The following is a 7,855-nucleotide window of genomic DNA, read 5'->3' on the forward strand; positions in this document are numbered from 1 at the left end:
TAATAACTATATTTGGTACATTTTTTGTTTATGCATTCATTCCTTGTCAGTTCAGTTCCTTTGACATTTAGGAAGTGATAGAGCCATAAACAAAGTCCCCATACAACCATCACTTAGTGCCTCAACGCCATTCATTGGGGAATTAATGTAATTATATATTTAGTGAGTGTGTGTGCGTTGTTAACATCTGCCTAAGTTACTGCCCAGATCTTTCAGTCTGGATGACCAGACGACGGTTCTGGAACGGCTATCACAATCCGGACACCCGCTGCCCATCCTTGTGGCGGCCTGTTCCATTTGCAAAAATCCTACCAAGGTAAACCACCAGAGGGGGGGACCGCAACGGCGATCATCAACCAGGACATCCCCTGGCCATTCCTGTGGTACTTTGCAACTTCCAGGAAACCCACCAAGGTAAACCACTAGAGTGGGACCGCAACAGCGATCACCAACTGGACATCATTGTGGTGGACTGCACCGCTTTCAGAAAGCCTACCAAATTCAAGACTGCAACAATGATCTACAAACAGGACATCACATGGTCATTATCTCATTATCACATAATGGTCATTATCACATAACTATATCTCTGAATGTGTACTTTTCTCAATTATGGGGTTTGCATCTAATTATTCTATAAAATCAATGAGTAAAGATGAAACTATTTGTGAAATGATGTCACGTGATGTTAACCTTTTAATTTGAGAGAATTGAATTCTCTGTAGTTTCACTAGTCCGCAGCCATGCCCCCGTGAGCACAGACATGATCAGGCATCATGGAACCACCCTTTTCTATTGTTACGAATAAAAACCCATCCTGAGGAAATCCTCTTCAGACTAAGCAAACCCACAGCGTGAGCTGTGATTGCAAATAGTTGAGTACCGAGACTAGAAAACCATACCACGTGGTGCATTGGCTACAAGGCTGGCAATGGTTAAACTCTGAGACTATCGATCCCTACAGAATAAGAGCAAATCTTAGATACTAATTACTAGTCTGCAGCTAGAAATGATGTAAACCTGGGATGCAAATACCGGCAACCGCCGAAACATCTATTCTAAGAACAATGGACGCCTGACGTACCCATTACAACAGACACTATCAGGAGCCGCCGATAGACCTTCATCCACTCTCTGATGAACTGACTCTCCAGCAGACGGACCAACGATTCCAACAGAGAAGACAACAATGACATATGAGCGTAAATATATTGATTGGAATTATTCCCGAATGAGCGAGCGTTCATGTGCAAAGGATTAGCATTTCAATGAATATAATTATTCACTGTGTAGTGAAGCCATTTTGTCTTTCCCGCTCCTTTATCGGTCCACACCCCCTTTCCTTTGTCCACCAAGACGTCATATCGGCTTAGCCCACTAAGGAATCTTCACTATCATTGTTAGTAACCAATATCTACTGTTTGTTTGTTTATGCATTTGTGATTATTTAGTTAGTTAGTAAATAAATGATTAAGCCAATTGGTGTATGGATGATTCATGGTTTAGGCTGGATTCGTACAGATAACCAAGAATTCTTTGAAATGAGACTGACGGAAGGTAATAATAATTAATTAATAGAAGAGTAATTGATCAGATATTAAAATATCTGAAGAGTTATATTTGGAAAATTCTAAATTTGTAATCTGAAGATTTTCCGTGGTGGCCCGATTTCCTAGTTAATTACATTTACATGATTCATTTAATCACTTAATAATAATTACAGAGAATTGATTTTATAAAATAACAGTCTTCACCTTTAATTATACTAAAGACACGACACTATTTGTGTTGTGTTATGTCCCCTATATGAATACGTACCAAGTGTCTTGCAGTGTTGTGTAACCTGGAGACCATACCGTGAGGACGTGATAGGTGTCATTGTGTGAACTGTACTCTCAACGTTTCCACACACACACCCTACAGTAACAGTGCTTGAATTATTCAAAGCTGCTTTACAGTTAGGTCTGTATTAAATTTTAACCTAAGCAACAACAAATCCTGTCTAGACAATTTCCTGGAGGAACTTTTCAGAGGGAAAAGTGTATAAACTCTGTTGTACATCCATCATTCTATGCGTGCCTGAATAGCATCTACAGTACACAACATTCTGTATTAAATCAAGGGGAAACTGCATGCCAAGTTTGTGGTATGATGTTTGGCATATGGTTAAGCAATTGAAGCACCAATACAGACAGTTGTATGGTTTTAATAATGTCACTACATGACCATGGTTGGATCATCATTCATTTATCATTTGATACCCTGATGAAGACCGCTTGGCTGTCGAAACGTTGGTAATTAAATTATTGCATCTGAGCTCCTAGAGTGTGCGGCTCTCTTTTATTTTCAAGTTTTCTACTCCGCTAGACAGCACCTCGTCTTAATAGGTGTGCATTTATTTTTATTCTAGACGGATCATCATTTATAGCTACCAAGCTTGTCAACAATTATAACAGTCATTGTTATTATACCACAATGAAGTACCAAAAAAAATCTGAACAAATGGCTAAAATGCACCTTGTTTGAAATAAATATAAATATCTGATTACAGATGACAAGAGGAGCTGTTTGCATAGAATATTGTCTGGTTTCATCATTTGTTTAATTTATGGCAACACTTTACAACACAGAATAAAGTGGTAAGAACATGGTAATAGTATGGTTTCTTATAGCAACTTCTCACATCTAACAAAGTGACATTCCTGAGTTCTACCTGCTATGCTACCTGTAACCTGTGCCCTATTGAAGCTCATGTATCAGGTATGAAGGTAAGACCCAGATGCAGACACCGTCGAATTAACAATGGTTTAATAATCCAACAGGGGCAGACAATATAGGTTAAGGCAGGCAGGGGTCAGTAAACCAGAGGTGGGTCAAAGGTACAGGTCGGCAGGCAGGCTCAGGGGCAGGCAGAGTGGTCAGGCAGGCGGGCTCAGAGTCAGGACAGGCAAGAGTCAAAAGAGACTGGGAAAATCAGGAGCTGAGACACAAAACCACTGGTTGACTTGACAAACAAGACAAACTGGCAACAGACAAACAGAAAACACAGGTATAAATACACAGGGGATAATTGGGAAGATGGGTGACAACTGGAGGGGGGTGGAGACGATCACAAAGACAGGTGAAACAGATCAGGGTGTGACACCATGGCCTTAAATAAAACCTGTTGACAGAGGGAAGGGCTGTGAGGAACCTGTAGGAGACCTACGTAGTAACCACCTGTTGACACGCATCCTGCAATGGTTGCCCTCTGGAAGACAGACACATTAATAATAATAATATAATAATAATTGCTGGAAGGCTCTGAGTGCTTCTGGACATAGGCAGGCTGTGTGTTTATAATGAGCTGGGATTCACGCAATGTCAGGGGAGGAGATATATTACTTTTACAAAGATGGACACCCCCATGCTCTTATTCACAGCATAACTGGCCTGTTGCCCGAAGCTACCCTCCTGACTGACAGGTAGCTCCCTAGCCTGCCTCTTGTCCAGCCACAATGCATCAGAGGATGACAAAGCAGGGGAAGGGGAGGCTCTAATGAAGCCACTTTACACCCTTTCCATTAAGTATATAATGAGTGGAAACAATTACGCACAATAACCCACTTGCCTTTCCATGGAAACCTATGGTATGGTAAACTATTGTCCCTATCCTCTGTCCCTACCCTCTGTTCACTTGCACAACATATGATGATATGAGTTATATTGACACTGAGCTGTTTAATAAATGGTATCACACAGAAGTGGTCATGGAGTCATTGTAAGCACATGTGCAATAGCTTACATAATCATCTTGCTATTCATCTTGCAATTCATATCACACAGGCATTCATACTGTATTTTACTGTACTGTATACCGCCATGGGACAGGGCTAATTAGCACTCTTCACTGCAGACTATTCTAAGATTTCTGCACTGTAACATATCTGACGTGAAGGCTTCATGTAACAGATCTGACGTGTACAGTAACAGATCTCTGAGGCAGGAAGAGTTCACACTGTTATATACAAAAGTATGTGGACACCCGTTCAAATGATTGGATTAGACTATTTCAGCCACACCCGTTGCTGACATGTGTATGAAATTGAGCACACCGCCATGCAATCGCCATAGACAAACATTGGCAGTAGAATGGCCTTACTGAAGAGCTCAGTGACTTTCAACGTGGCACCATAAAAGGATTCCACCTTTCCAACAAGTCAGTTCGTCAAATTTCTGCCCTACTAGAGTTTCCCCGGTCAACTGTAAGTGCTGTTATTGTGAAGTGGAACGGTCTAGGAGCAACAACCGCTCAGCCTTGAAGTGGTAGGCCACACAAGCTCACAAAATGGGACCGCTGAAGCGTGAAGAGCGTAAAAATTTTAACCTGCCTCCTGAAGCAACGTCAGCACAGAAACTGTTTGTCGGGAGCTTCATGAAAAGGGTTTCGATGGCAGAGCAGCCACTCACAGCATAAGATCACTATGTTCAATGCCAAGTGTCAGCTGGAGTGGTGTAAAGCTTGCCGCCATTGGACTCTGTAGCAGTGGAAACGCGTACTCTGGAGTGATGAATTACTCTTCACCATCTGGCAGTCTGAAAGAAAAATCTGGGTTTGTAGGATGCCAGGAGAATGCTACCTGCCCCAATGCATAGTCCCAACTGTAAACTTGGTGGAGGAGGAATAATGGTCAGGGTCTGTTTTTCATGGTTCAGGCTAGGCCCCTTACTTCCAGTGAAGGGAAATCTTAACGCTACAGCATACACTGACATGCTAGACGATTCTGTGCTTCCAACTTTATGTCAACAGTCGGGGGAAGGCCCTTTCCTGTTTCAGCATGACATTGCCACCGTGCACAAAGAAGGTCAATACAGAAATGGTTTGTCGAGATTGGTATGGAAGAACTTGACTGGCCTGCACAGAGCCCTGACCTCAACCCCATCAAACACCTTTGGGATGAATTGGAACGCCAACTGCGAGCCAGGTCTAATCAAGCAACATCAGCGACCAACCTCACTAATGCTCTTGTGCCTGAATGGAAGCAAGTCCCTGCAGCAATGTTCCAACATCTAGTGGAAAGCCTTCACAGAAGAGTGGAGGCTGTTATAGCAGCAAAGGGGGGACCAACTCCATATTAATGTCCGTGATTTTTGAACGAGATGTTCAACAAGTAGGTGTCCACATACTTTAGGTCATGTAGTCTATGGCAAATCATCATGAGCCATTGAGTAAGATACCAATCAGTTTCACGGTCTTATGTAACCACAGTTCACGTCTGGGTAAAGTCATGTATTTAAAACCTTAAGCATAGGCATTGGCCATCTAAAAGACTGGCATTGGCATTATCATTCAGCAGTAAATGAGCGCCCTACTCTGCACAATTTGCAATACTCCCTTGAAAATTGATAAATAATTATCTTGCCATTTTTACTTGGCAGCTTATAAAAGTGAGACACTAGGGGAAAGCTTGATAAGATGCGACTGTAGGTTAGTTCCATTTCATATGGGCAACATTGTAACCAAGTTCTGTCATTGGGGTTTGTAGTTAATTGTAGAAGATTAGCCTGCTGTTTGGATTATTGTTGAGTAATAAGATTGTTAATTATAAGGTTAATAAAATCCATTATGGATTGAGATCGAAAGATAGAGCTTTATTTGAGATGTACTTCACCTTGCATTTGTGTATAGCCACTCCGTTGTGTGTATATCCATGATGGGTTTAGTGTCCCAATGCGCTTTAATGTTGAATTACACCTGACGTTGGTAGCCGCATGTATTGTAGAGTTTACCAGTAGTTTCCTTTCCAAAGAAAACAAATCAAGTTTGGATGAAGTACAAGGGAGGTTTTGCAACGCTTTTTAATTAGTCCTCGGAGCTGCGGACATCACCTCCGTTATCCTTCATTGGAGTGCACAGAAGAACACGACATAAAAAGTGAAAGGTTTAGTTTAGTTTATTTTATTTTTACAGGGACAGTGCACATTAATCAACGTTTCAGTAAAAGTGCCGGTTTTAGCCAGCCGGCTAATTTTCAACCGCAGTCCCTGTGCAGGTTATTAAAAACAATTACAATATAGACAATAGCACCATAGACATAGCAACATAGCAACATAGGACAAGCAAGACATAGCATACAGACAGAGCAACATAGAACAAAAAGCAGCAAGACAAAATTCATAAAAGCAACAAAGTGTTTCCACACCTCACAAGCTACAGACAACATGGAAAGCGGCAACACACAGCTAGGGACCATGTTCACAAATCTGATTGACCTTTAGCCACGTCTTCAAGCATTTTGTGAAAGTGTGATATGTGGTGCAGTTATGTGTGTCTGATGGCAGTGTATTCCAGACATGGGAAGCTCTCACAGAGAATGCAGATTTACTAAAGGTGCTTTTCCTTAGGGGAACTATACAGTCACCTCTCATGGCAGACCTTGTGGATCTGCTGCCATATGTCTGGGTTTTCTGTTTAACAAAAATATTGAGTGGAGGGGGAGCCAGGCCATTAAGGATCTTGAATACAAGACATGCGTCGGTGTCGGTGTATTGCACAAGATTTTCCCAACTCAAGAGCTCATGTTTTCTAAGGATGTGACAATGATGATGGCTATTGGGCTTCCTATCAAGCACTTTGAGAGCCTGTTTGTAGACAGACTGAATAGGTTTTAATGTTGTACAGCAAGCTTGGGCCCAACTATGTTAAGTGGGGGAGTATCATAGATTTGAAGTACAGTTTTGCTACCTCTGTAGTCAAACAATTTCGTATAAATCGGAAATTAGCTAGATTTAATTTAGTTATTTGAATTACCTTTTTCACATGCTTTTTAAAAGAGAGGTTGGAATCAAGTATGATGCCAAGGTACTTAAAATCAGATACCACATGGAGCTTCTCCCCTGACACATAGACATCTGGCTCAGTAGCATCTGTTGCCCTCTTTGTGAAGAACAAAGGTATGGTAACCACAAAAAGTAAACTACATAGTTGAGGTAAGTTACATGGTCAGATGTTTGTATTACAAATCTCTGCTGTGACCTTTAAATACCTGGTTTGACCTGAAGGCATAGGCCGTATGCCTACTTTTTATCTAGTGTGCCAATAAAAACATTTGTTTTACATGTTTACATGTGTTTTGATAGACCACAAAACTTAATTTATTTAATTACTTACTACTTTATTTCGTATTCAACTCGAGGTACAATAACTGGTGACCAGTTGAACAACGTGGTTTGTTGCTTTAGAACGACACTGCGGTAGACTTGACGATAGGTCGTATGGCAGGAATTGTGTAGTTTTCCTTAACCAGGTCAGGCGCAATGTGTTTTTTAAACTCAGTAAATACTTTCCCTATAGGCCCACTGCCATCAGGTGGCAGACGTTTCTCAAAGAGAAACAGAACTCGATCACCCCTATTCTTATCCCTCAGCTGCATGGTTCTGTATTTCAGAGAGGTGGTGTGAGGTAATACAAGGCCCGCCCCACTGTGTGCTTTTCCAATGTGGCATTTAGCGTTAAAATAAACAGGGTGAATGGATCTCAAAGAGCCATGCAGCAGCAGCGCGCACCACCTGCATGTGTGCTTATTTTCATGATGCAAATAGCACCTATTATAAAACACATTTTCTATTCCCCTATTATGAAGGTTTCAATTTAATCCACGTATAGAACGTATTGCTTATGATGACTATCAGTCAGTTATTGTGAAGTTCCCAATTGCCAAGAGGTATTGCGTCATGACGCAAAAGAAATAGACAAAAAAGTTGGATGACTAATCAGGGTTACATTTGTTTTTACTAAAACCACTTAAGTAAAAAAAATGTAATCTTGCATTTTCAGCAAAAAATCTCAACGTGCTCTGAGAAAGGACTACCGCTT

The sequence above is a fragment of the Oncorhynchus keta genome, chromosome 22, assembly GCF_023373465.1.
Source record: "Oncorhynchus keta strain PuntledgeMale-10-30-2019 chromosome 22, Oket_V2, whole genome shotgun sequence".
In the NCBI taxonomy this organism is placed as follows: domain Eukaryota; kingdom Metazoa; phylum Chordata; class Actinopteri; order Salmoniformes; family Salmonidae; genus Oncorhynchus; species Oncorhynchus keta.